Source organism: Mirounga leonina, unplaced genomic scaffold (assembly GCF_011800145.1).
Source record: "Mirounga leonina isolate KUSES-001 unplaced genomic scaffold, KU_Mleo_1.0 Mir_201, whole genome shotgun sequence".
Taxonomy (NCBI): domain Eukaryota; kingdom Metazoa; phylum Chordata; class Mammalia; order Carnivora; family Phocidae; genus Mirounga; species Mirounga leonina.
In genome coordinates this window covers 5,900,471-5,924,725 of record NW_023270504.1, presented here as the reverse complement: position 1 = coordinate 5,924,725, position 24,255 = coordinate 5,900,471, and positions in this window count along the sequence as shown.

Here is a 24,255-nt window from a genome sequence, read left to right as displayed (position 1 = left end):
GTGCAAGCCCTGCTGTATTAGCCTACACCCAGCTGTTCTCATCCAAAGTAAGAAGGGCTCTCTCCTTGACTGCCTCTCTGAAACAGTGTGCAACCGTTATGGGTTGGGCAAACCCAGCTGCAAGGAGAGTATCGTTTTCCTAAATAAACATCAGTGTTAAAAGTAAGAGCTCCGTGAAGTAGTGAAAAAGCCCTGGCCTGGGAAGAGGATATCTGGACTCTGCCTCTTATTAGTTGTTTGGCCTCACTTAAGTCCTTTAATCTCTGCAGACTTCAGCTTCCTCGCTTGTGAAACCCAGTGCTCATTCTGGTCATTCTGGTCACTGAGCTTCTCTCGAGCCCTGACATTTTCTTTTTTTCTTTTTTCTTTTTTTAAAGATTTTATTTGTTTATTTGAGAGAGAGAGAATGAGAGAGAAAAGGAGAGGGAAGAGGGCAGAGGGAGAAGCAGACCCCCCGCCGAGCAGGGAGCCTGATGCAGGACTCGATCCCGGGACTCCAGGATCATGACCTGAGACGAAGGCAGTCGCTTAACCAGCTGAGCCACCCAGGCGCCCCAGAGCCCTGACATTTTCTACTTGAATAGGTGAATCTAGGTCATCTAATTTCCACAAAGGGCATCAATGTATTGATTGGCTTTACTGAACAAAGTGACTGTTCCATCTCAGCGATTATTATCCACCCTATTTTATAGATAAATTGAAGTCCGAAAGTTTTGCGTTAACATATATGCAATAGTAGTATAAGGGTTCCATTTAGAAGAAAAAAAAAAAGAGTTCTGCCAATTTGCAGCAGCTGATTTTTTTTTTCTTTTCCACATACTTATTAATGATTCTTTATTGTCCTTGTCTTTCCCAATCAAGTTGTGTCAATATTTTGACAGCAGGACCCTTTGCATTCTCATGGCTAACTGCCTGATTTGGACCTTCTTTGCCTCAGTCCTCGAGTAACTCATTGCTGAAGGAGCTTCTTAAATGGCATCTATTCTTTTTTTTTTTTTAAGACTATTTATTTATTTATTTGACAGAGAGAGAGCACAAGTAGGCAGAGCAGCAGGCAGAGGGAGAGGGAGAAGCAGGCTCTCGCTGAGCAGGGAGCCTGACGCAGGGCTCGATCCCAACACCCTGGGATCATGACCTGAGCTGAACGCAGACGCTTAACCAACTGAGCCACCCAGGCGCCCCTTAAATGATATCTATTCTTCTAACCTCCTCACCCACCCCCAATATAGGCTCCATCGCCCTGGCAGATTATTTTATTGAGTACAGACCCGTTCATATCCCTACTGCTCATAAGCCTCCAGAGATTCTTTATGGATCACAGAATAATATCTGAACTCTTTAACCTGGCAGTCAGAACTCTCACAGTATGACTTTGACACACCTGTCAATTTTTATTTTTCTAACCATCTTCCCTTATATTAAACAAATGGATTTACTTTCAATTCCTCCAAACACTTCGGAATACTCACACCTTCATTAACCTTGTTCCTCTGGTCACGCTGTCTGTTCCTGAGACAACTTTCCCTCTTATATAGTACATCCAAATCCTCTCTGTCTTCAAAAACTGAGCTCCAATGAACCCTTTTTTAAAGCATTTCTCTACACCATTGGAAGTAGTCTTTCTCTCTAAATCATCTCGCACTTTATTAGTATCTCTACTTTGAAACCTTTATAAATGTTTTGATTTTTTCTTTTATTCAATCTTTCTTCTCCTTTTAGACAATAAGCTCCAAAAGGACAGGAATCATGTCTATTTTTGCTTATCATTCTGGAGCTCAGGTCTAGCACAACACCTGTCATATTGTAGATGCTCAATAGGTAATTATCAATTAGTTGAATGAACATCTCTTAAGATTCATTTTCTAACTCATGAGGGTAAATATTTATATCCATGTCTTGTCTTTCATAATAAACTATTAGCTCCTTGAAAACAGTATTTATGTCTGATTCTTTTTGGGTATCTCTTAAAGAAAAATGCCCTACATGTTGAAAATATTTATAAAGATATTGTTAAATATTATTTATAAATATTTACTAATTTATAGTTGACTAACAAGGCAATTTTAGGGAAAAAATAAGCTTTGGAGTCATATAGCTCATCTAGTTCAAACCCTGGCTTTGTAAGGTTAGATGAAAAATGTTCAAGGATATTTTCCAATTAACATAAGTATTACACTTTACAACCTACAAAAGGGTTTTCATATATATCTGTTGATTGCCAAACAATGTTAGATAGTATTATTATCCCCAATTTATGGATAAGAAAACAGACAGGTAAAAATAAGACAATTCAGGCTTAAAGAGGTCACTCAGCTACTAAATGAAGGCATAGAAGTTCAAACCAAAGTTTTTGGAGGCCAAAGTCTATGTCTTTCCCATTCTCATGAATTTACTGACAGCATACAGATGCTGGCCAATGGATCTGTGCCTTTGGGTAACAACATTGTTTCTAGAATTCAGGCCTCTTTTAGTCCTTATTCACTGTTCTGACCTCTGAAGACACAAAAAGGAGCTTATTTGGAGTTTCTGGTCTCAGGATAGAAAGGTAGGAGTAGTCCCCCCTTATCTGTTGTTTTACTTTCCATGGGTTCAGTTACCCTTGTTCAACTAAGAAGCAGATGATCTTCCTTCTGATATGTTGTCAGAAGGTCAAAAGTAACCTAACACTACATCACAGTGCCTAGGTCTTTCACCTCACTTCATATCATGTAGACATTTTATCATCATGCCTCATCGCAAGAGGAAGGGTGAATACCATGCAAGAAGATATTTTGAGAAAGAGACCACATTCACATAATTTTTATTATAGTATATTTTATAATTGTTCTATCTTATTATTATTGTTGTTCATCTCTTACCATCCCTAATTTATAAATTAAACTTTATCATAGGTATGCAAGTATGGGACATGGTATATATAGGGTTTGGTACTGTCTATGGTTTCAGGCAACTGCTGGGGGTCTTGGAACACATCCCCTGCAGATAAGAGGAGATTATTGTATGTGATCCATTTTGGAGGCAGAGCAGAAATGGGCCCATTTTCGGGGTGCCTGGGTGGCTCAGTCATTAAGCATCTGCCTTCGGCTCAGGTCATGATCCCAGGGTCCTGGAATTGAGCCCCACATTGGGCTCTCTGCTCTGCGGGGAGTCTGCTTCTCTCTCTCCCACTCCCACTGCTTGTGTTCCCTCTCTCATTGTGTCTCTCTCTGTCAAATAAATAAATAAAATCTAAAAAAAAAAAAAAGAAAGAAATAGGCGCATTTTCATACTTGACATAAAATTACAGAAAAGCCCTAAGAATTTTTTTCTCTCTGACTCCTTCTTCACTAAATAGGTACAAAATGGAAACTCATCACTTTTATTTAAACCAGAGACCCTTTTTTTCTTTCCGTAAAACCACTTGATCTCTATATCGAAGCTCAAATCCAAGTCAAGAGAAAAACAAGCTATTATTTATTATGCATTTTGCTCTCATTATGTTCTTCCCAGAAATGAATCTCCATCCCTCTCGGACTTGCTTTCACAGGACGCTCTGATCTGGCTCACCCTCACAGCACCGGGCAAGTTGTTTTGCCTGGCTTATTCCATCAATAGAAGTTCTCAGCTGCCTTTTCTCACACTCAGAATCCAGCAGACCATTTTCCTTGGTCATCAACGGAGAAATGGGGAGTCACTTCTCTTAATGGTGCTGAGCTCCTGCCAAGTTTCAAAGTTCTCTCACCCTTTCTTAAAGATGTTGAATATTTGCTCTTACTCAAGACATCTGGATACCTTGTGTGAGTAACCCCCTCCTAAGGGTGGTGGGTTGTTCGAAAGTGGATCATTCCAGTAAAAAATATTTAGGCACTTTCAAACAATTCTGATAGAACTTGGTAACTTAAACAAAACAAAACAAAACAAACACCTTCCCAGTTGCAATTTCTACTCAATAGCAGGTGAAACAATAAAAAAAAAAAAAAATTGAGCAAGCAAAAATTCATCTGTATCCAGAGAATTTTAATAAATTTTAAAACAAATAAATCCACACAGATCCTCTGGGGTTTTGCCAGCAAGTCTTTAACAATCTGTTTTTAATAGCCAGGCAATATCCTACAATGGCAGACATTGAAGAGTAATGAAGTACTCTGTAAAAAATAAATAAGAGCAATAATAATGCAGAACACAATTTCAAAAGAGAAACATGACACTTTGGCCAAAACACGAGGAGTACTAGAAGTTATTCTGGTTGAGTATCTGTCAGCTGGCTAGCTGAGTTATGATAGCACTTTCATTCTTACTCCAGAGCAGTGTGACAGGTATGAAGCCTGACTATACCCCTTTACTGCTTATGAGCCAGACAGCTAAAGGTCAATACAGATCTTATTAACAGTTGTATGGGAATCATGAGATGTGGTATATTTTTACTTTCCTTTTTTCATAGCCCCAAAATTGCCTCGAAACTTCAGAAACAAAAAATATTCTTTAAAAAGACACTTTTTTGGTAACCATGATTCCTCTAGTTTGAGTAACACCTCGTTTGTCCATCATCAATGAGGGAATGCATGTTCTTCACAAATTAATTTTCCAATAAGAGAAAGCAAGTTGAGTGTTTAAAGGAGGAAATTTATGTTTGATATCTTTGCTGGAACTCTTCCTAAAAGATATTACATATTGAACAGGATCTAACCTTTTCTGATGATTCAGAGTTATCATCATGAGTATCAGTCACTATGAATAGCCACCAACTCCTTCCCTCAGAGTGCAAATATACTGGAATCTCTCATGAGCTAAAAGAAACATTCCTTTGACCCTATCTACCTTGAATTACTCCATTTACTTTCTTTTTTTTAAACAGCTTTATTGAGATATAATACAAATACCATATATTTCACCCATTTACAGTGTACAATTAATGGTTTTAGTATATTCACAGGTACATGCAACCATTACTTGTACCCTTTAGCTCTCATCCTCCCCATCCTTTGCTACCACTCCCACCCCCTCCAGCCCAAAGCAATACTACTCTACTTTCCATCTCTAGACTTCCCTCTTCTAGACTTTCAGATGGTGGAATCATATAGTACAAAGTCTTTTGTGACTGGCTTCTTTCACTTAGCACAATGTTTTCAAGGTACATCCACATTGTTGCATATATATCAATACTTCATTCTTTTTTATGGTCAAATAATACTCCATTGTGTAGATGGATATACCAGGTATTTCAGTCCACTTGTCTGTTGATGGACATTTTGGTTTGTTTCTACCTTTGACTTTTTTGAAGAATGCTGCTGTAAACATTTGTGCACAAGTTTTTGTGGACATATGTTTTTATTTCTCTGGAGTATATACCTAGGAATAAAATTGTTGGGTCATATGGAAATTCTATATTTAATCATTTAAGGAATTGCCAGACTGTTTCCCAACGTGGCTGCATCATTGTGTCTCCCTCCCAGCAGTATATGAGAGTTCCAGTTTCTCCACATCCTTGTCAAATCTTGTTATCTGACTTTTTGATCCAGCCATTCTAGTGGGTGTAAAGTGGTATCTCATTGTGATTTTGATTTGTGTTTCCCTGATGACTAATGATGTTGAGCCTCGTTTCCTGTGCCTATTGGCCATTTGTGTATCTTCTTTGGAGAAATGTCTATGCAGATCCTTTGCCCACTTTAAACTGGGTTGTCTTTTTACTATTGAGTTGTAAGGGTTCTTTATTTATTTTATATATAAATCTGGCAAGTCCCTTATTGGATATATGGTTTGCAAATATTTTCTCCCACTCTATGGGTTGTCCTTGTACTTTTTTGATGGGGTCCTTTCCCCTTAATTTCCTTCTTTTGTTGCCCAGCTACTTGAAAGACGTTCCTTGTAGGCCACTATGTCTTGATTCCCATTTATTCTTAAAATCTACCATGGTGTGGTTCCAACACCCTCCATTCCTTTGAAACCCTCTTATTAAGGACAAGTTGCTCTGATTAGAGCCAACAAAATCCAGAGGCTTTTCCTTAATGCCCTATTTGTCATTTGACATTTGGCAATGTTCAATCTTCATTTCTTTGAAAAATTCTCCTCTTTAGCTTCTATGATACCATTTTCTTCAGATTTTACTCCTAATATAATAACAATTCCTTATTTACCTCTTCTGTTCCTCTTATTCTACCTTCACTCAAATGTTGATGTTCCCTAGTTTAATCTGCCATCATCTTTCCAGAGTACATATCCTTCTTGAACGATCTCATGTATTCCCATGTCTTCAACTGTACTGATAACTTCCCAGATAAATCACCAGCCTCGACCCTGTTCTAGAGTCCAGAACTCTATTTTTTACCGACTGGGAGTTCTCCCTTTTAATCATTTGGAAATCCTTTAGGCAGCTAAACCATGACATTTTCAAAATCCAAAATGACCTTTCTCTCTAATTGTTTATCTTTCCTTATTCTCATGTCATTGGGGCAAAGAAGTCTGGAATCATTCTCCTTTAATCTTTTTCTTTCATGTTGTTGGTCTCGTACTGGTCATTATGTCAGTCTTACCTTATAACTATTTTTCTAATCTTCTTCTTTCACTTATTCACTACTGTCTTGCCTTTTAATAAACTTACATAACCACTTACTGGATTATTTCAGTACAGTCTGAGTCGATTCTTCCATCATCTCTCCTGTTCAATCCATCTTTACTGTATGGGCCAACATTAATTTTCTAAAACACAAATATGGTATTGGCACCCTTTACACTATCTACTTTTAATGACTCCCTGTGACCCAAAGGATAAATTCAGACTTCCTTTCATTATGTATCAGACATTTAATTAGTTTTTCCCTTGTTTACATTTCTCTTGCTGTCTAGTTCATCAACCTCATAATCCAGAAATCTTAAACTTTTAGTCCCCAGAAATGTTGTATTCATTATTTTTCTTTATTGGTGTGGAACAAATTACCAGAAATTTATTATCTCACAAGTTTCGGTGAATCAGAACTCTGGCACATTTTAGCTGGATTCTCCACTCAGGGTCCCACTAAGGTGAAATCAAGGTGTCAGACACCTGTTTGAGTCATATGGAAGCTTTACTAGGGAGCAATCCATTTCTAAACACCTTCAGGCTGTGTGTAGAATTTATTTACTTGCAGGCCATATGACTGAGGTAGCTGTTTTATTACTAGCTGTTGTAGGGCCCACTCTAATTAAGGGCCACTCTCAGCACCTAGAGATTACTCTCAGATCCCTACATAGGCCCTATCCACAATGGGGAGCTTTGCTCCCTCAAGGCCAGTGGGAGGATTTCTCTCTCTTTGAATCTCTTCACTTCTTTTAAGGGCTCACTCAATTAAGTTAGACCCACCCAAGAGAATCTCCATTTTTATTAACTCAAAGTCAACTGATTAGAAACCTTAATTCCATATGTACAGTCCCTTTTGACAATTAATACAACATAATCATGTGAGTGATATCCCCTCATATTCGCCGGCTTGTTCTGCTCAGACTCAAGGAGAAGAGATTATACAGGGCATATACAGCATGGGTGGGAATCTGGGGGGCCAAATTAGAATTCTGCCTGCCATACGCATGCTTTTTCACTACTCCATGCCTGTTGGATATACTGCCATTTCTTTTTTTTTTTTTAAGATTTTATTTATTTATTTTGAGAGAGAGCACAAGAGGGAGTAGGGTCAGAGGGAGAAGCAGACTCCCTGCTGAGCAGGGAGCCCGATGCAGGACTCAATCCTGGGACTCCGAGATCATGACCTGAGCCGAAGGCAGTTGCTTAACCAACTGAGCCACCCAGGCGCCCTATACTATCATTTCTTTCTATTATAGCCATTCCTCCATTATTAGTTTGGAAAGCCGTTGATTGGTTTTTAAGTCTCACTTTGAATATTACTTATCCATTAAGCCTTCAAGACAAATCAGTTTTTCCCTTCTCTCTCTTTCCATTGCACTTTCTTTTTCTATCATAATTGCTTATGCTTCTGCTTTCCCAGCTAAACTGTGATATTTTCAAGGACATGAACTACCCTTTATTTGTCTTTGCTTCCCCAACCCCAGCTATGTATTAAGTTCTTAACAAATGTGTATTGAATTAATTAATCTACCTCTTAGTTGTGCACTAAGGCCATGATAACCTCATTGGCTGTTAAAGTGAATTGAGCTTTTAACCACATAGCAAATGCCCTTAATTTGACATTGTTAAACCAGTTTTTTGTTTTGTTTTGTTTTGTTTGTTTTGTTTTGTTTTGGGTTTTGGGTCTCCTTCTCCCATTGTATTATTGAACTGTCAAATGTTACTGCTTCTTAGAGTCAGGGGACATAACTACAGTTGCTTCTTTGGAATTTCTGTATCCAAACTGGTGCAGACCAGGAAACAAACTAATTAAATATATTAGAATTAAGGACAAAGCATGAGTACAATGGTTGTACTTTCATTAATTGTCAGAGAGTCTCTTTTATGGTTGTAGTACATGACCTTTGGCACAGAGACTGCAAAATCCATTTTGAATGTTTTTGTAGGCATTCTTCCAGATACTTGGAAACTAGCTAGCAGTTTACTGGGTAAATGACCTTTGAATAAGTGAGCGCCAATTTTACATTCACAAGATCAACCATTTTGAAAGGTAACTTAATAGGAGGCAGCTAAAAACAAGAGAACTTGTCCAACACTTACTGTTCTGTTTACATAATTACTAACAAATGAAGGTTTTCAATGAACTTAACAGAAAGTCTTGAAATTGGAAAAATGAGCTAACAATATTTCTTCCAAATTAAATATTTAATTCACTTGTTTTTGTCATTTCATTCATTGAGTGTCCCAAGTGGAGAGATAAGATCATAAACGTACATTTTAGAATCAGGCATCAAGTCCCCAGCAGACCACAAAAAAGCAAAAGTCAGTGAAGCAGACCTCAGTGGAAAAACCTATAAATTGTGAGCTACACAAGTTCTATACTTCCAATGGCTACAATGGCAACTTGCCAGAGGCCTGAGGGCCACACTTAATTTACACATAAATTTATATAAAATTTTAAATTGTGAGCATGCATGAACAAGCTTAGCACTCATTTGCATGATAAATGGAAATGTCTTGTTTGCTTGTACTAGTTATGAAAGCTCCAAGATGGATAAGCTTTGCCCCAGACCACTATTATGCAAAAATGGTACCTCTGGGCTTTTATAGTCCTTGTTTTAAAATAAACATACTGGTGGTATTTTAGGGCCTGCTAGTTGCTGTTTTTATTGCCCTGTTTAATATAAAACATGCCTAATAGATAACATTAATTAGCACCCTGAGAAACCAAATATAACATTCATAGCAGTCTCTATAAGGAAAATTGTGATTCCATTCCACATTTAGAGACAAACCTTCAGTTTGGTTCAATGTTTTTCTCAAACCACAAACTCTCAAAAACATCTTTGTTGAATGAGTTCTTTGATTGTTTTTTTGGTGAGTGATGGGTTAGACTGGGTGTTGACTATGTGTAGATACCAGTGATACATAGAATAATATTTTTAAATAACAAATTTAATAAGAAGCAAGTACTCGACTCTTACCTTATCTGCAATCAAGAAGACACATAATATTAGGAAACAGAAGATAACCATAATATAAAGGACTTACATGGAGTAGGGAAGGATATGAGTCAAGGTGCATCCAACTTGGGTTCTCTTCCTGCTAAAAGTCAGGAAGATCTGTAAAGCCCTATTCATTTCAGTAATCCAATAAATGAATGATTTGGTCACAAAAATTATATGAATACATTTCCTCAAGGAAAGAGTAAACCTTCAGTATTTCAATGTTAAATGTGCCTGTAGTGTATGAAGTAAGAATAAAAATATTTGGGGGCGCCTGGGTGGCTCAGTCGTTAAGCGTCTGCCTTTGGCTCAGGTCATGATCCCAGGGTCCTGGGATCGAGTCCCACATCGGGGTCCCTGCTCTGCGGGAAGCCTGCTTCTCCCTCTCCCACTCCCCCTGCTTGTGTTCCTGCTCTCGTTATGTCTCTCTCTGTCAAAAAAATAAATAAAATCTTAAAAAAAAAAAAGAATAAAAATATTTGGAACAACATAAAAAGAGCTGATGATAACCAAACATTGAGCAATGCTATGGACATAAAATTCAGTACTTCTCTACAATCTGTATGTCAGAAAAGGATAGTCACTAGAATGTGTGTGCCATGAGAGTAAGGACAATGTCTGATGTGTTCACCATATTATCTCCTTTGCCTGGTCCAATTTCAGGACATATGGACACCCATTAAATCTTTATTGAGTATGGGAATGATGGCAGATCTGGTATCTAATGCTGTGACTCAGTGAGACTCAAAATATGTGGCATTAGAAGGGAATCTGTGAATAAAAAGAATCAGCATGAGAAATGAAGACGACTTTAACTCAAACTTGGAGATACATTTTCCCATTCCTAGTGCAATATTTCATCTTCTCTAGTGAGATGGAATTGATGGTGATATAGAGACTCACATGCCAGTGATATATTATGTATATATATTATATATATATATATATTCATACATTACCTATAGCTATCGTATATATTATTTTTTTAAAGATTTTTGTTTATTTATTTGGGAGAGAGAGAGAGTGAGCAAGCAAGTGGGGGGGGGCATAGGGAGAGGGAGAAGCAGGCTCCCCGCTGAGCAAGGAGCCCAACACGGGGCTCAATCCCAGGACTCCGGGACCACGGCCCGAGCCAAAGGCAGACGCCCAACAGACTGAGCCACCCAGGTGCCCCAGCTATCGTATATATTATATATGTATGTTTAGGTTAACAGTAGAATATTCCATAATATTACTTTAGTCCTTTTTCTTTATTTTTTTTTAGAGAAAAAAAAAAGAGAAAGCAGGGGATGAGGGGCTCCATCTAACTACACTGAGATCATGATCTGAGCTAAAATCAAGAGTTGGACACCTAACTGACTGAGCCACCCAAAAGTCCCTACTTTAGTCCTTTTTCAATTCACATAAGTCTTGAAAACCTAATCACACTGAATTTAAGTGAGTCAAACAACACTTCTCAGGATTCTATTGACCAGAACATAAAGGCAGAGTAAGAAGAACTCAGGATGATTCATAACAAGAGCATGTATGGTGATTAACATAACATAAAAACTCAAAAAAAAAAAAAAAGAGCCTGTTCTTGTATATGGCATAACTTTGTATAGGCTGGTACCTTTTTTTTTTTTTAAGATTTTATTGATTTGTTTGAGAGAGCGAGAGAGAGAGAGAGAGAGAGAAAGCACACAAGCAGGGGAAAGGGGCAAAGAGAGAGAGAGGGAGAAGCAGACTCCCTGCCAAGCAGGGAGTCTGATGCGAGGCTCCATCCCAGGACTCCAGAATCCTGATCTAAGCCAAAGGGAGACGCTTAACTGACTGAGCAACCCAGGTGCCCCCAGGCTGATCCCTTTAAACTTAATCAGGATAACATAAGCAGAATATAAATCTATGTTAACAGGCCCATGGTATAATATTAATTTAAAAACTAAATAGAGTTATTGAGTATTTCTAGGAATTTGGGAATAGAGTAGAGAACCATAGGTAGAGTAGTTTTATTTTTATTTATTTTTTTAAAGATTATTCATTTGAGAAAGAGAGACAGCACACACTCAAGTGGGGGGAGGAGCAGAGGGAGAATGAGAGGGAGAAAATCTCAAGCAGACTCCCTGCTGAGTGGGGATCCTGATGATGGGCTCAATCCCATGATCCTGAGATCATGACCTGAGCCAAAATCAAGAGTCAGAAGCTTAACCAACTGAGCCACCCAGTTGCCCTGGTAGTGTAGTTTTATAGCAAATAAACTATAGCAAGTCAAATGACATACAGAAAATTCACTAGACTGAGAAATAAGAGACCTCTGCAACTAACTGCATAACGTTTGCTAGAGTCATTTAATCTCAGGAGGACTCAGTTTTCTTGCTGCAAAATGATAGTTGATCTACATAATATCTAACTTGCCTTCTAGCTCTAACATTCTAAAACTCTGAGCCTAATTTTTGGTTGTTGTGTTTACTACTATTTCCTTTAGTAAGTCTGTGATATAGCTTTGTAATTCTCTTGCATTTATGTTTGCAAAGAATGGTTTACTACAGGATCATCCAAAGGCCTGGATTGTTTCTCACACATTTGATGACTATAAGTTGTTGAGCTAAATTGGTGTTCATGATCATATAGCTCATCTAGACCATCAAAGAATAGTCATGAACAACAAAAACTGGGCAGACATAGAAACAGGTGTCTAGTAAGCATGGTTGAGATAGAGTAATAATACAACCAGTATTGGAAAGCCAGTGACAAATTAGAAGCCAGTGGCCATATAAAGTTGCTAGGTAGAAATTGAGCATAATATATATATTTTATGAGTATAAGATGTTGAAAAAGCAGAGAAGAATGTTGAATGTCTTTCTTCTCAAATGCATGTAGTATGAAAGAAGAGGATTAATAAATTTTAGAAGGGGTTTAAGTCCTTCACATACTTTCCAAAATACATTAAAAGCAATAAACTACCCTGGAAGAATAAAGAAGACTATATTATCCAAATACTCATGCCCAGGAGTTCTGGATCATAAGATAAGATTATTCCTTAGGCTTTCACCCTACCAAACTGATTTGAACACTACGCATGGCTATTCCATCAAGGACCTTGGTACCAAATTTTAAAAGGCTCTGAAGATGCTTTGTGAAATGTATTGAGTAACAAGAGATGTTTCCTCTGGGAGTATTTCTTTGGGAAATTCAGTTACTACTTGGGAATGGATCAACTTCTGAAATCATAATGATTTTGATAATATTCATATCACCTCCTTGAAAGCTGAAAAAATGAGATATATTTTTAATGAAGTTCTAAGAGAAATGGTCCTCAAAAACAAGTCTTCTCATTTATTTTGACAGAATGATTTCTGTGTTTGGCATGACTGGGGTTCCAAATTACTGGTAGGAACTTCTACGAGACTGGCAGCCTTCCTGTTCACAGATTTGGAGCAGTTGCCACTCGTCCTATATTTTCTGTTTAAACACACCACCCAACAGAAAACTCACATCTAAAAATATAGTGTACGAAAAAATAAAAAATAAAAATATAGTGTATGGTCACTTGTGAGATCTCAGTAAAAGTAAGTTAAGGACAAACCTCTCATACTCACAAAGTACACATGGTTCTTCAGTAAACCAATCTGCCTTTTAAAATGATTTTTCCTAAACCTCCTGCTTTAATTATTTCTTGTCCTTCCCTCAGGGGCCATTGCTAGCAAAAGACCATAGCAACCTTTTAGATAGTTATAAACTATGTTTGTAGATACAATAAAACTTTTGGTGAGGTCAGCTAAATAAAGCACCAGCCAGCTGCCATATCTTCTGCCCTCTGAATTTGAATGAGATGTAGTCCCTCAAGATACTGAAGGGAACATTAAAAAAAAAAAAGGTTGTATGCTAACAGCCAAAGTAATTTTTCTAAATAATACCAAAGGTGAACACCTTTTATTTCATGAGATAGCATGAAGCCATTTCTTATATGAAAGTTAAGTATCGTTTTCTATGAATTCTAAAGTATTTTGAAGTCCTAAAACTTTTTCCATAAAAAAGTAAGATAAATTTTCATTATCACAATGCATGTTAGTGTATTAAAAACTCCAAGAAGTCCTGTTCCAAAAAGGCCCATTTAACTTTGTTTAAACCTTTATAAAAACTTATCTTACCTTTTCCTTTTTTCTTGTAACACCTATTATTGTTAAAAGGAACTATTTTTCTGCAATCCATGCCCCAGGAAATGCTATCTTTCCTTTTGGGGAAATGAAACATAAATGGCCACAATTTTCTTCACTTGGCCAAAATACTATTAAACTGACATGAAAAATAACATGTAACTGCCATTCTTTTCATGATTTAGATTGCCTCTTTCTCCTAGGGAAAAAAATAATAGATAACCCAGAGCTCATTCTAAGTCCCTCCATTCACCCACCAATCCCCTGATTTGGAATTCCTAGTGTTTACCACTCAGCCTTAGAACTTTTGAGCCATTTTTTCTTCCCATACGTGTCTGACTATCAGGTGTGATTTTAAAGGGTATCAGATTATCAATAACAAGAGTAACAGCAACAATATGAAAAGTAATAATACAGCTTTAAAATCAACTGTATTAGTGGTGAATGGACACTATGTGATAGAAGTTTCCATATAGTATTCTTTTCTTCTCCCTGGAAAGAATATAGTGAGAATATAAAAATAATACCTGAAAGAAGACAGTTTAAGAAGTAACTAAAACAATAAAATTTGCCTCTTGGTAAGAGCTAGTCACCACTTTGGTTATTGTGTTACTACTGGTATGTTTGAACAGACTTCTCATTTTCTTCACCTCCAATTATTTCTAATTCTTCTTGTGTCCTTACTATCGCTGAGGGTCTGAATAAGCCATAACGACTTGGAGGAAGCTGCTCAGCAGAAATAATAAAATTTACTTCATGGTGAGCTGAAGGTGACAGGCAGAGAGGGAAGTGATAATAGTTACTTCATTACTGGAATTCTGAAAGCACGCCGCCATATGTTCTTTCTGAAACTCTTGACATCCAGGAGCCAAATGTCCTCTGGAATTGCTGCTTAAAAATACAAGCATTTGGATGTTTTAACAAAAGCAGAGGAGAGTAATTATTTCAAAGTTGCATTTAGGACATTAAAACTTAGACTTCTTTGGAAGGTAAAATGCTATGGTTGAGGATGTGGACTTTGAAAATTCTACCTCTTATTAGACCTGCCATTAAAAAAAGAAAATGGCACTTGAGTCCTTATGTATTTGGCTGCCTGACTTCTGGAGTTGCCAACTTCCAGATCCTTGTTCTACCTGGCTGAAAACAAACGAAAACATGCCATTTCCCTGATTAAAAACTATCAGAATCCTCTTGCCCTTTTTTTTCCCAGGGAAGATTGGCTAGTGGAGGGTTAATGGTTCAAATCCAGGCTCCGATACTTGTGACCATCATCTGTGGACTAGGTGTAATGATACTTTCCTACGGTATGGTTACAAGAATAAAATGAAGAATAGAACAGGCTCATTTTTTCCAAGACAGCTCTGAGTTGACTTCTTAGCTGACAAACCGGGTTATGGGGAACCCCCTCTCCAAAGAAGATCAGAATGGCTTTAAGGATGCAGGGAAACTGAAGCACCTGGGTGGCTCAGTCAGTTGAATGTCTGCCTTCAGCCCAGGGTCCTGGGATCCAGCCCTGCATCCGTCACCCTGCTCAGCAGGGAGTCTGCTTCTACTTCTCCCTTTTCCTCTTCCTCTCCCTCTCCCCCTGGGTGTGTACACTCACTCTCTCAAATAAATAAATAAATCTTAAAAAAAAAAAAAAGATGCAGGAAAACTTCTGTGGCCCAGGATGTGGGGAACTGGATGCCCTCTCCCTTACCCCCGGGATACCATTCTCCCTTCCCAAGGAGGAGTAGCCTGCAGGCTTGAAAGCGCCCCAGACTCCAAGGACAAGGATGTGAGCCTGATGGAGCTGTCCCACCCCGCCCAGCCCGAGCCACTGGAAATAATGTCACCTAATTCAGAATCTCCATGAGAATGGGCATGAAGTGAATGTCTTTTGAAAACGGGACTGGTCGCTGCCCATGATCATCAGTCAAACCATAACCAGAGTATGGAGGCCGTCTATATGTCATCTTCTAGGAACTAAGAAGCCACCCTTCAGAAATGCCCATCCCAGTGGGACCTTCCCCAGCTCCTCCTTTCCCAGCCTTTACCAAAACATTAGCTATCTGGAAAAGGATCGGCTAGTAAGACCTGGGGCTTTTGTTCCCTGCACCACCCACACTACTTACCCCTGAAGATATCCAGCACTCTCCTTCAGGGAGGAGATTTGAGCTTTGTTCAAGCAGCTGGAGAAGACATAGCCCTTACAGGTCATGGTTCCTTCAAAGGTCAGGGCTCACATGATACCTCAGTAGAGAGGGCTGGGCATGGCAGGAACTTCACTGTAGGCTTTCTTATCAGTAAAGAGGATGGATCCCTTCCCTTCATCACCCCTCAGACCCTCAGGCTGGGTAGACAAGTTTAATAAAGGCTTTATGTTCTTGAAAAAAAAAGTAGAATGAATTCTGTGTTTAGTTGACATTGTTACTTTTGTTTTCATCAAGTCATGCTTGCCTTCCTTCTTGCCTTTATTAATTTTAGTCTCTCAGCCAGAAATGACTTTTTCCTAGTTTTTTCTAACCAAGGGAAGTTCTAAGCATCTTTTAAGTCCCAGTCTAATTATAGCTTCCTTTATGAGCCTCTCTTTAATGTCTCCTGGTAGAATTAATTGTCCTTCTTCCTGGGTCTCTTATAGCTTCCTTATAAGTATCTGTATTATTCCATTTCTACCAAAGATCTATTATATGTGAAGCACTGTGGAGATACAAAGAAGAGTGTGACTTGATCTCTGTTCTTGATGTATTACAAGTCTGACATATTGCATGAAGTCTTTGATCTCCCTCACCAGACTGAGCAATGGAATAAGGCATAGCCCAAATCATCTTAGCACAGTACATGCCACATTGGTGTATTTGATAAATGTGGCTTGAATTAGGTTGAATTACAGCGAAAAGGGCTTGTCCTTCACTCTCCTCTAATGCAACTCTCTGTGCATGACTGAAGCATCCATATGAAAATAGGCCAAAATGACTTTGTGGCCTGGCAGGGCACTGCATGGGGTATGGAAGTCCAGGGTGCTTGGGGTATTGGTCTAATGCAGATGGCCATTGGCTGAACCTCTCTTTGAATCATGCTGCTCTCCAAAGGGAATAGAATATCTTTTCTTGGAATAAAGTACAGTAATATTCTACCTTTTAACTTTTTTTTCCCTCATCCCTTCCAAATTTTATCTAGCTCTCTATGATCTAAAACAGTATTCATCATAAACTCTGAAATATAACACAAATTTTCTCTCCCACATCCTTCTACTGGGTCTCTTTGAGAACGTACCCTCTATTCAGCTTAAGTTGAAGGTGACTAAACTGTGTCACTTATTCTAAATCCGAAGGAGATGGCATTGAAACTAAGCATTTTAATTCCGAATACAAATGTTTCATCAAAACCGTAAAATATCCATGGCAGTTCATTTTCACATCTCTTTGCCAATCCAGTAGGATAAATAAGGAGATAAATGAATGTTAAAATCACACCTTAAAGGATGGAATCAATCAAACTTTCCCACACAATCATCAAGAGGAAGACCATTAATAACTGTTTGGTTTTGAAATATAAGTGCAACAAGCACTTCCTCAAGAATGTATCATAAAGAATATCCCTTTAGACTGATTCGAAAGAGAGGTCCCAAGAGGTCCTGGATTTGACTGCCTGAGGAGAAAAGGAAAAGGAAAAAAAAAGAATAATAACAAGAAGAATTCTTTTTATTGGAATACCAAGAGAAAGAAACTAAAGCCTACGCATTACTTTGCTAAGGCTGCATAACAAAGACCACAAAATTGATTGCCTTAAACAACAGAAATTTATTGTTTCACAGTTCTGGAGGCTAGAAGTCTGAGATCTTAGATTTGTTCCTTCTGAGGGCTGTAAGGAAGAATCAGTTCTGATGGTTTTTCTGGTAATCTTCATCATTCCTTGGTGTATGGAAACATTATCCTGATCTCTGCTTTTATCTTTGCATGGTGTTCTTCTTGTGTGTGTGTCTATGTCTAAATTTCCCCTTTTTACAAGGACACCATTCACATTAGATTAGGGGGTCCCTCATGCTCCATTATGATCTCATCTTATCTAATTACATTGGCAGTGACCCTAAGATTTCCACGTATGAATTTGTGGGGAGGGGACACAATTCAATCCACAACAGACCCCTTTTGTTATATAAACAGAGAGTTCACGATGTTTGTGTGATTCTCAAGCACACATGGAAATGGGGATTCAGTCCAAGAGTAGAGATTCCCCAGAAGTTAGGCAGTTAAGGGACTGAAATAAATACAAAGATGAAAAGTAAGACTAGATTTCAGGACAACCATCAAGAAGGCAACTGCAATCATTAAGAAACCATGTAGGAAAATCTCTACCCATTTTAGCTGCCCCCAAGGAAGCTACTCACTGATACGTGAGTGCCTGACACATAGCTATAGAATTAAATTAGTAAACAACTGAAATACTAGGTCCGTTTTACTTGACTTCTCAGGCTTATCTGCTTCAATTGTTCCCTTGCTCCTTTCTACATAGCTCTTCTTCTTCTTCTCTTTTTTTTTTTGGCTTGTGTGGCAACTCAATGTATGCACATGGTCAAAACACAGATTAGCTCCCAAATACTTGAGTACCTTGGGCATTAATAGTCTCTTATTCAACTACCTTGTAAGAGTGAATGACTCCTGTATCAGTTTTGACAGTATTTAACTCTTAATTTATTTAACTCATTAGTAATAGATTAAATATTTATGGGTTTATTTATCTCATGTAAGAAGAAATACAGGAGTCCAGGGTATTTTAGTGATGCTAAGAGGAATCCTGACTCTAACTTTCTACTCCCTATTCCCTAGCTTGCAGGTATTGTCCTTATGCAGTTGCCAATGGATTCATATGGCTTTTGTACCTTCAAGCCTCATGATCTCATTGCAGGTAGGAAGAGGAAAGGGGAAATGACAAAGGGAAATATATATATGTAATTATATATATTATATGTAATTGATAACCAAGTCATGTATTATGTCTCCCAAATATCTCTTGAGCTCTATTTCTTTTTTTTCCTTTTCTTTTCTTTTTTGCTTTAGTTTTGGTCCTTATAGCTCTTGCTTAGAAGATCATAATTGCCTATGGAATGGTCATGCCACTTCAATATTTAATTCATTCCAATATGATTCCATATTACTAGAGAAATGACTTCCTAAAAGGCAAATCTGATCAGATACTCCACCACCACCTCTATACACCTTAGTAATGTATATGGGGCTTTCTATGACCTGGCCTATGGCTTTCAATCTGACAAATTATTTGCAATCCCTGTGCACACCAAACTCTCTCAGATTGCTGTAACTAGTTGATTAAAGGCATTAACTTATTAAGGTACAAGCAGAAAGTACAATTATTCTTTGCCACCATTTCCCTTTAAAAACCATTCAATTGAGTTGTTCTTGAATGTACTTAGGTAAAATCTTGAGCTGACTCCTTAGTTTATTCAGGCCATTCCTAAATCAACAAATATTCTCAGTTTCAGATATTAAATATTCTCATCCAATCTGTATGAAGATTTTATCTTTCCATTGTCTAGGGAGGAGAAGACCACTAATAGCCTCTACCAGAAATACTGATAATGGCTATACAAATGGTTTTTTGTGGGCACTAATAGATGATCTAACACCTATCTTAGAATGTGCAGGCTTTTGACATCTATTATCATCAGCTTGGAAGCATCATCCAAAACTCCAGATTAGAAAAGATCCCATTTGAACATTAACATTAGTTAACATTTATTAACCTGTTAACTTCCATCCCATTGTCGTCCCTTACAATATATTTCCTTCCTTCATCCATCCAAATAACTCATACTTTTATTTCAAGATGATTTAATTACATTTCTAATGAGATCTCTTCTCACCCTTCATCCCAACTGGAGTTATATGATGTCTCCATTCTATAGCCTCTGGTATATAAATTCATCAGAGCAATTATCACATCATACAGTAATTATATTTTTCCATATCTGTCTTTCCCCCTAGAATGTAAATTTCTCAGGGGAAGAAACCTCATTCATCTTTATAATCTAAGGGTGTAAGGACAGTACCTGGACTGTTATTTAATAAATAAATCTATGAATCAATGAACAAACTCATTGTTTGAATAAATAAAAAGTAATTGAAATGATTAAACTCCATGGTTAAAGTTTGCCTCTAGGAAGGTTTGAGAGATCTCTTAATTTTTTGATTCTTCACAGAGATGATGATAGAAAGTCACTTTCTAAATAGTAAAAATAGCTACTTTTTAATGTGTAATTTTTTTCAGTGATCTTCAGCAAATGAAACTTTCTAGTATAGATGCTTTTCAGAGGCCTCAAGTGCACAAGAGCATGTGGCCTTTTCTGCAATACAGTATAATTGTGTATTATAATAAGGATCTTTTTGGGAATAATGCTCCAAATAATTTCCTGTTTAGAGTACTTCTACAATATCCTACACAGATAACAGTTTTTCTTTTTCAAATGTTTCCAGTGATGTTAATTATATCAGAATAAAATAATGCAATATTGTTTTCTAGCAAAGGGTCAAGTGTTAATTTTAGCATTTAAGGACTTTCTCAGGAATTATTAACCAATTGCCATTAAATAAGTGAGAAAGAAGAAAGAGATGTAAAAGATGGTAGGGAGGTAGAATTTTAAAATGGGTTTTTGAATCTTTTTTGCTCTAATATGATCCAACTTATATCATTTTAATTTAGTTAATATGTATTGAGTTGTCTTCTAAGTGTTAGAAATATAGTAACCTTTGCTCTGCTCTCACAAAAACTTAACTTTTATTGGGAAAGATAGACATTTAAGAGACAATTGCAATTTAATGTGATTGATGTTGTGACTATAAGATCAGGATGCCGAGGGGGCAGAGCAAGATGGTGGAGGAGTAGGAGACCTGGATTTCGCCTGGTCCCAGGAATTCAGCTGCATAGGGATCAAACCATTCTGAACACCTACGAACTCAACAGGAGATCAAAGAAAAGAGCAGCAACTCTATGAACAGAAAAGCGACCACTTTCTGGAAGGTAGGACATGAGAGGGAAGTGAATCTGAGGCGATATTTGGGAGGATAAATGGCGGGGGAGGGGGCCTCCGTCAGCCGCTTCTGGCAAGTGATAGAGCAGCAGAGCACAAAATCGGAACTTTTAGAAGTCGGCTCCACTGAGGGATGTTGCTCCAATGGCTAAGTGGGGGGTGGAACCCTCACTGGGACAGTGTGGTCTCAGGACCCTCAGGGTCACAGAAAGACTGGGGGTGCCTGAGTACGGCAGAGCTCCCAGGTATCGGAGCAGGGAAGCTGGCTGCAGAGACGGAGCTGAGGCGCAGGCTTTCAGCTTGGGGTTGCCATAAACTGTGATCCGCGGCACAGTTGGGCCACTGCTCCTCCAGCAGGGACCCAACAAGCAGCAGATCCAGGGAGACTCCCCTTCCTCCCCCAGGAGGAGCAGCACGGGAGCGCACCACAGGGATCTGCTGGGTTTGGAGACCACACGGGGTCGGGTGCCAGAGATAGAAACGCTTGGTCACAGGCTGGGTGAGCATGGAGTGCAGCCAGAGACTGGCGAGGCGGGAGTGATTGACTGCTTTTCTCTGGGGGCACACTGAGGAGCGGGGCCCGAGTTCTTGGCTCCTCTGGGGCAAAGATTGGGAGGCCGCCATTTTCACTCTTGGCCTCCAAAGCTGTACTGTAAGCTTGCAGGGAACAAAAGCTCCCGAGAGCAAACCCGAGCATATTACTTAGCCCGGACTGGCAAGGGCGGGCCAATTCCACCTCCGGCAAAGACATTTGGAAACCACGGCAACAGGCCCCTCCCCCAGAAGATCAGCGAGAACAGCCAGCCAAGACCAAGTTTACCGATCAATGAGAACAGCAGAACTCCAGCACTAGGGGAGTAATGCACATAGAATCCATGGCATTTTTCCCCCTGATTCTTTAGTCTTTAAGAGTTAATTTTTTTTAACTGTTTTTTTTTTTAATTTTTCTTTTTCCCTTTTTCAACCAACATCTTATCAATCCCTTTTTTAAAAAAAATTTTTTTTATTTTTCATTTTTAGAGTCATATTCTATCCCTTCATAGTAGTTACCCTTATTTTTGGCATATATATATAAGTTGCTCTCTCTTTAAAATTTGGAGTATCAGTTTCTTCTAACAGATCAAAATATACCCTAAATCTCTAGCGTATGGCTTTGTTCTAGTCTCCTGCCTGATCACATTCTCTCCCTTTTTTTTCCTTTTTTTTTAAAAAAACCTCTTCTTTCTTTTTTCAAACAACTTCTTATCAATTCCTCTTACAAAATTTTTTATAATTTTCATCTTTACATTCCATCCCTTCATCGTATTAATGCTTATTTTTGTAATATATAAGTTTTTCTTTCTTTAAAATTTTGGGAGGCACTTTCTTCTAACAGACCGAAATACACCCAAATCCAGTGTGTGGCACTGATCTATGCACCAGCCTGATCATATTTGATCATATTCTGTTTTTTTGTTTTGTTCTGTTTTTGTTTGTTTTTATCTTTATCTTTTTCTTTTTTCTTTCTTTGCCTTTCTTTTCCCCTGGTTTCAGATCTTTTCTGATTTGTTTAGAGTATATTTTCTGGGGACATTTTACCCTGTTAGCATTTTGTTCTCTCACTCATCTGTTCTCCTCTGGACAAAATGACAAGATGGAAAAAATCATCTCAACAAGAAGAACAAGAGGTAGTACCGACTGCCAGGGACCTACTCAATACAGACATTAGTATGATGTCAGACCTAGAGTTCAGAATCATCACTTTAAAGATACTAGCTGGGCTTAAAAAAAGCATGGAAGTTATTAGAGAAACCCTTTCTGGAGAAATAAAAGAACTAAAATCTAACCAAGTCGAAATCAAAAAGGCTATTAATGAGCTGCAATCAAAAATGCGGGCGCTAACTGCTAGGATAAATGAGGCAGAAGAGAGAATCAGTGATATAGAAGACCAAATGATGGAAAATAAAGAAGCTGAGAAAAAGAGAGATAAACAACTACTGGATCCCGAGGGCAGAATTCGAGAGACAAGCGATAACATAAAATGAAACATTAGAATAATTAGGATTCCAGAAGAAGAAAGAGAGAGAGGGGCAGAAGGTATATTGGAGCAAATTATAGCATAGAACTTCCCTAATTTGGGGAAGGAAACAAGCATCAAAATCCAGGAAGCACAGAGAACTCCTCTCAAAATCAATAAAAATAGGTCAACACCGCAACATCTAATAGTAAAACTTACGAGTCTCAGAGACAAAGAGAAAATCCTGAAAGCAGCTCGGGACAAGAGGTCTGTAACCTACGATGGTAGAAACATTAGATTGGCACAGACCTATCCACAGAGACCTGGCAGGCCAGAAAGGACTGGCAGGATATATTCAGAGCACTAAATGAGAAAAATATGCAGCCAAGAATACTATATCCAGCTAGGCTGTCACTGAAAATAGAAGGAGAGATAAAAAGCTTCCAGGAAAAACAAAAACTAAAGGAATTTGCAAACATGAAACCAGCCCTACAAGAAATCTTGAAAGGGGTCCTCTAAGCAAAGCCTAAAAGCAACATAGACCAGAAAGGAACACAGACAATATACAGTAACAGTCACCTTACAGGCAATACAATGGCACTAAATTCATATCTTTCAGTAGTTACCCTGAATGTAAATGGGCTCAATGCCCCAATCAAAAGACACAGGCTATCAGATTGGATTAAAAAACAAGACCCATCGATATGCTGTCTGCAAGAGACTCATTTTAGACCCAAAGACACGCCAGCTTGAAAGTGAGGGGGTGGAAAACCATTTACCATGCTAATGGACACCAAAAGAAAGCTGGGTGGCAATCCTTATATCAGACAAATTCGATTTTAAACCAAAGACTGTAATAAGAGATGAGGAAGGACACTATATCCTACTTAAAGGGTCTATCCAACAAGAAGATCTAACAATTGTAAATATCTATGCCCCTAACATGGGAGCAGCCAATTATATAAAGCAATTAATAACAAAAGCAAAGAAACACATTGACAACAATACAATAATAGTGGGGGACTTTAACACCCCCTCACTGAAAGGGACAGATCATCTAAGCAAAAGATCAAAAAGGAAATAAAGACTTTATTATTTTTTTTTAATTTTTTTTTAAGATTTTATTTATTTATTCATTAGAGACAGAGAGAGAGAGGCAGAGGGAGAAGCAGGCTCCCAAGGAGCAGGGAGCCCAATGCGGGACTTGATCCCAGGACCCTGAGATCATGACCTGAGCTGAAGGCAGACGCTTAACCATCTGAGCCACACAGGTGCCCGGAAATAAAGATTTTAAATGACACACTGGACCAAATGGACTTCACAGACATATTCAGAACATTCCATCCCAAAGCAACGGAATACACATTCTTCTCTAGTGCCCATGGAACATTCTCCAGAATAGATCACATCCTAGGTCACAGATCAGGTCTCAATCGGTACCAAAAGATTGGGAATATTCCCTGCATATTTTCAGACCACAATGCTTTGAAACTAGAACTCAATCACAAGAGGAAATTTGGAAAAAACTCAAATACATGCAGGCTAAAGAGCATCCT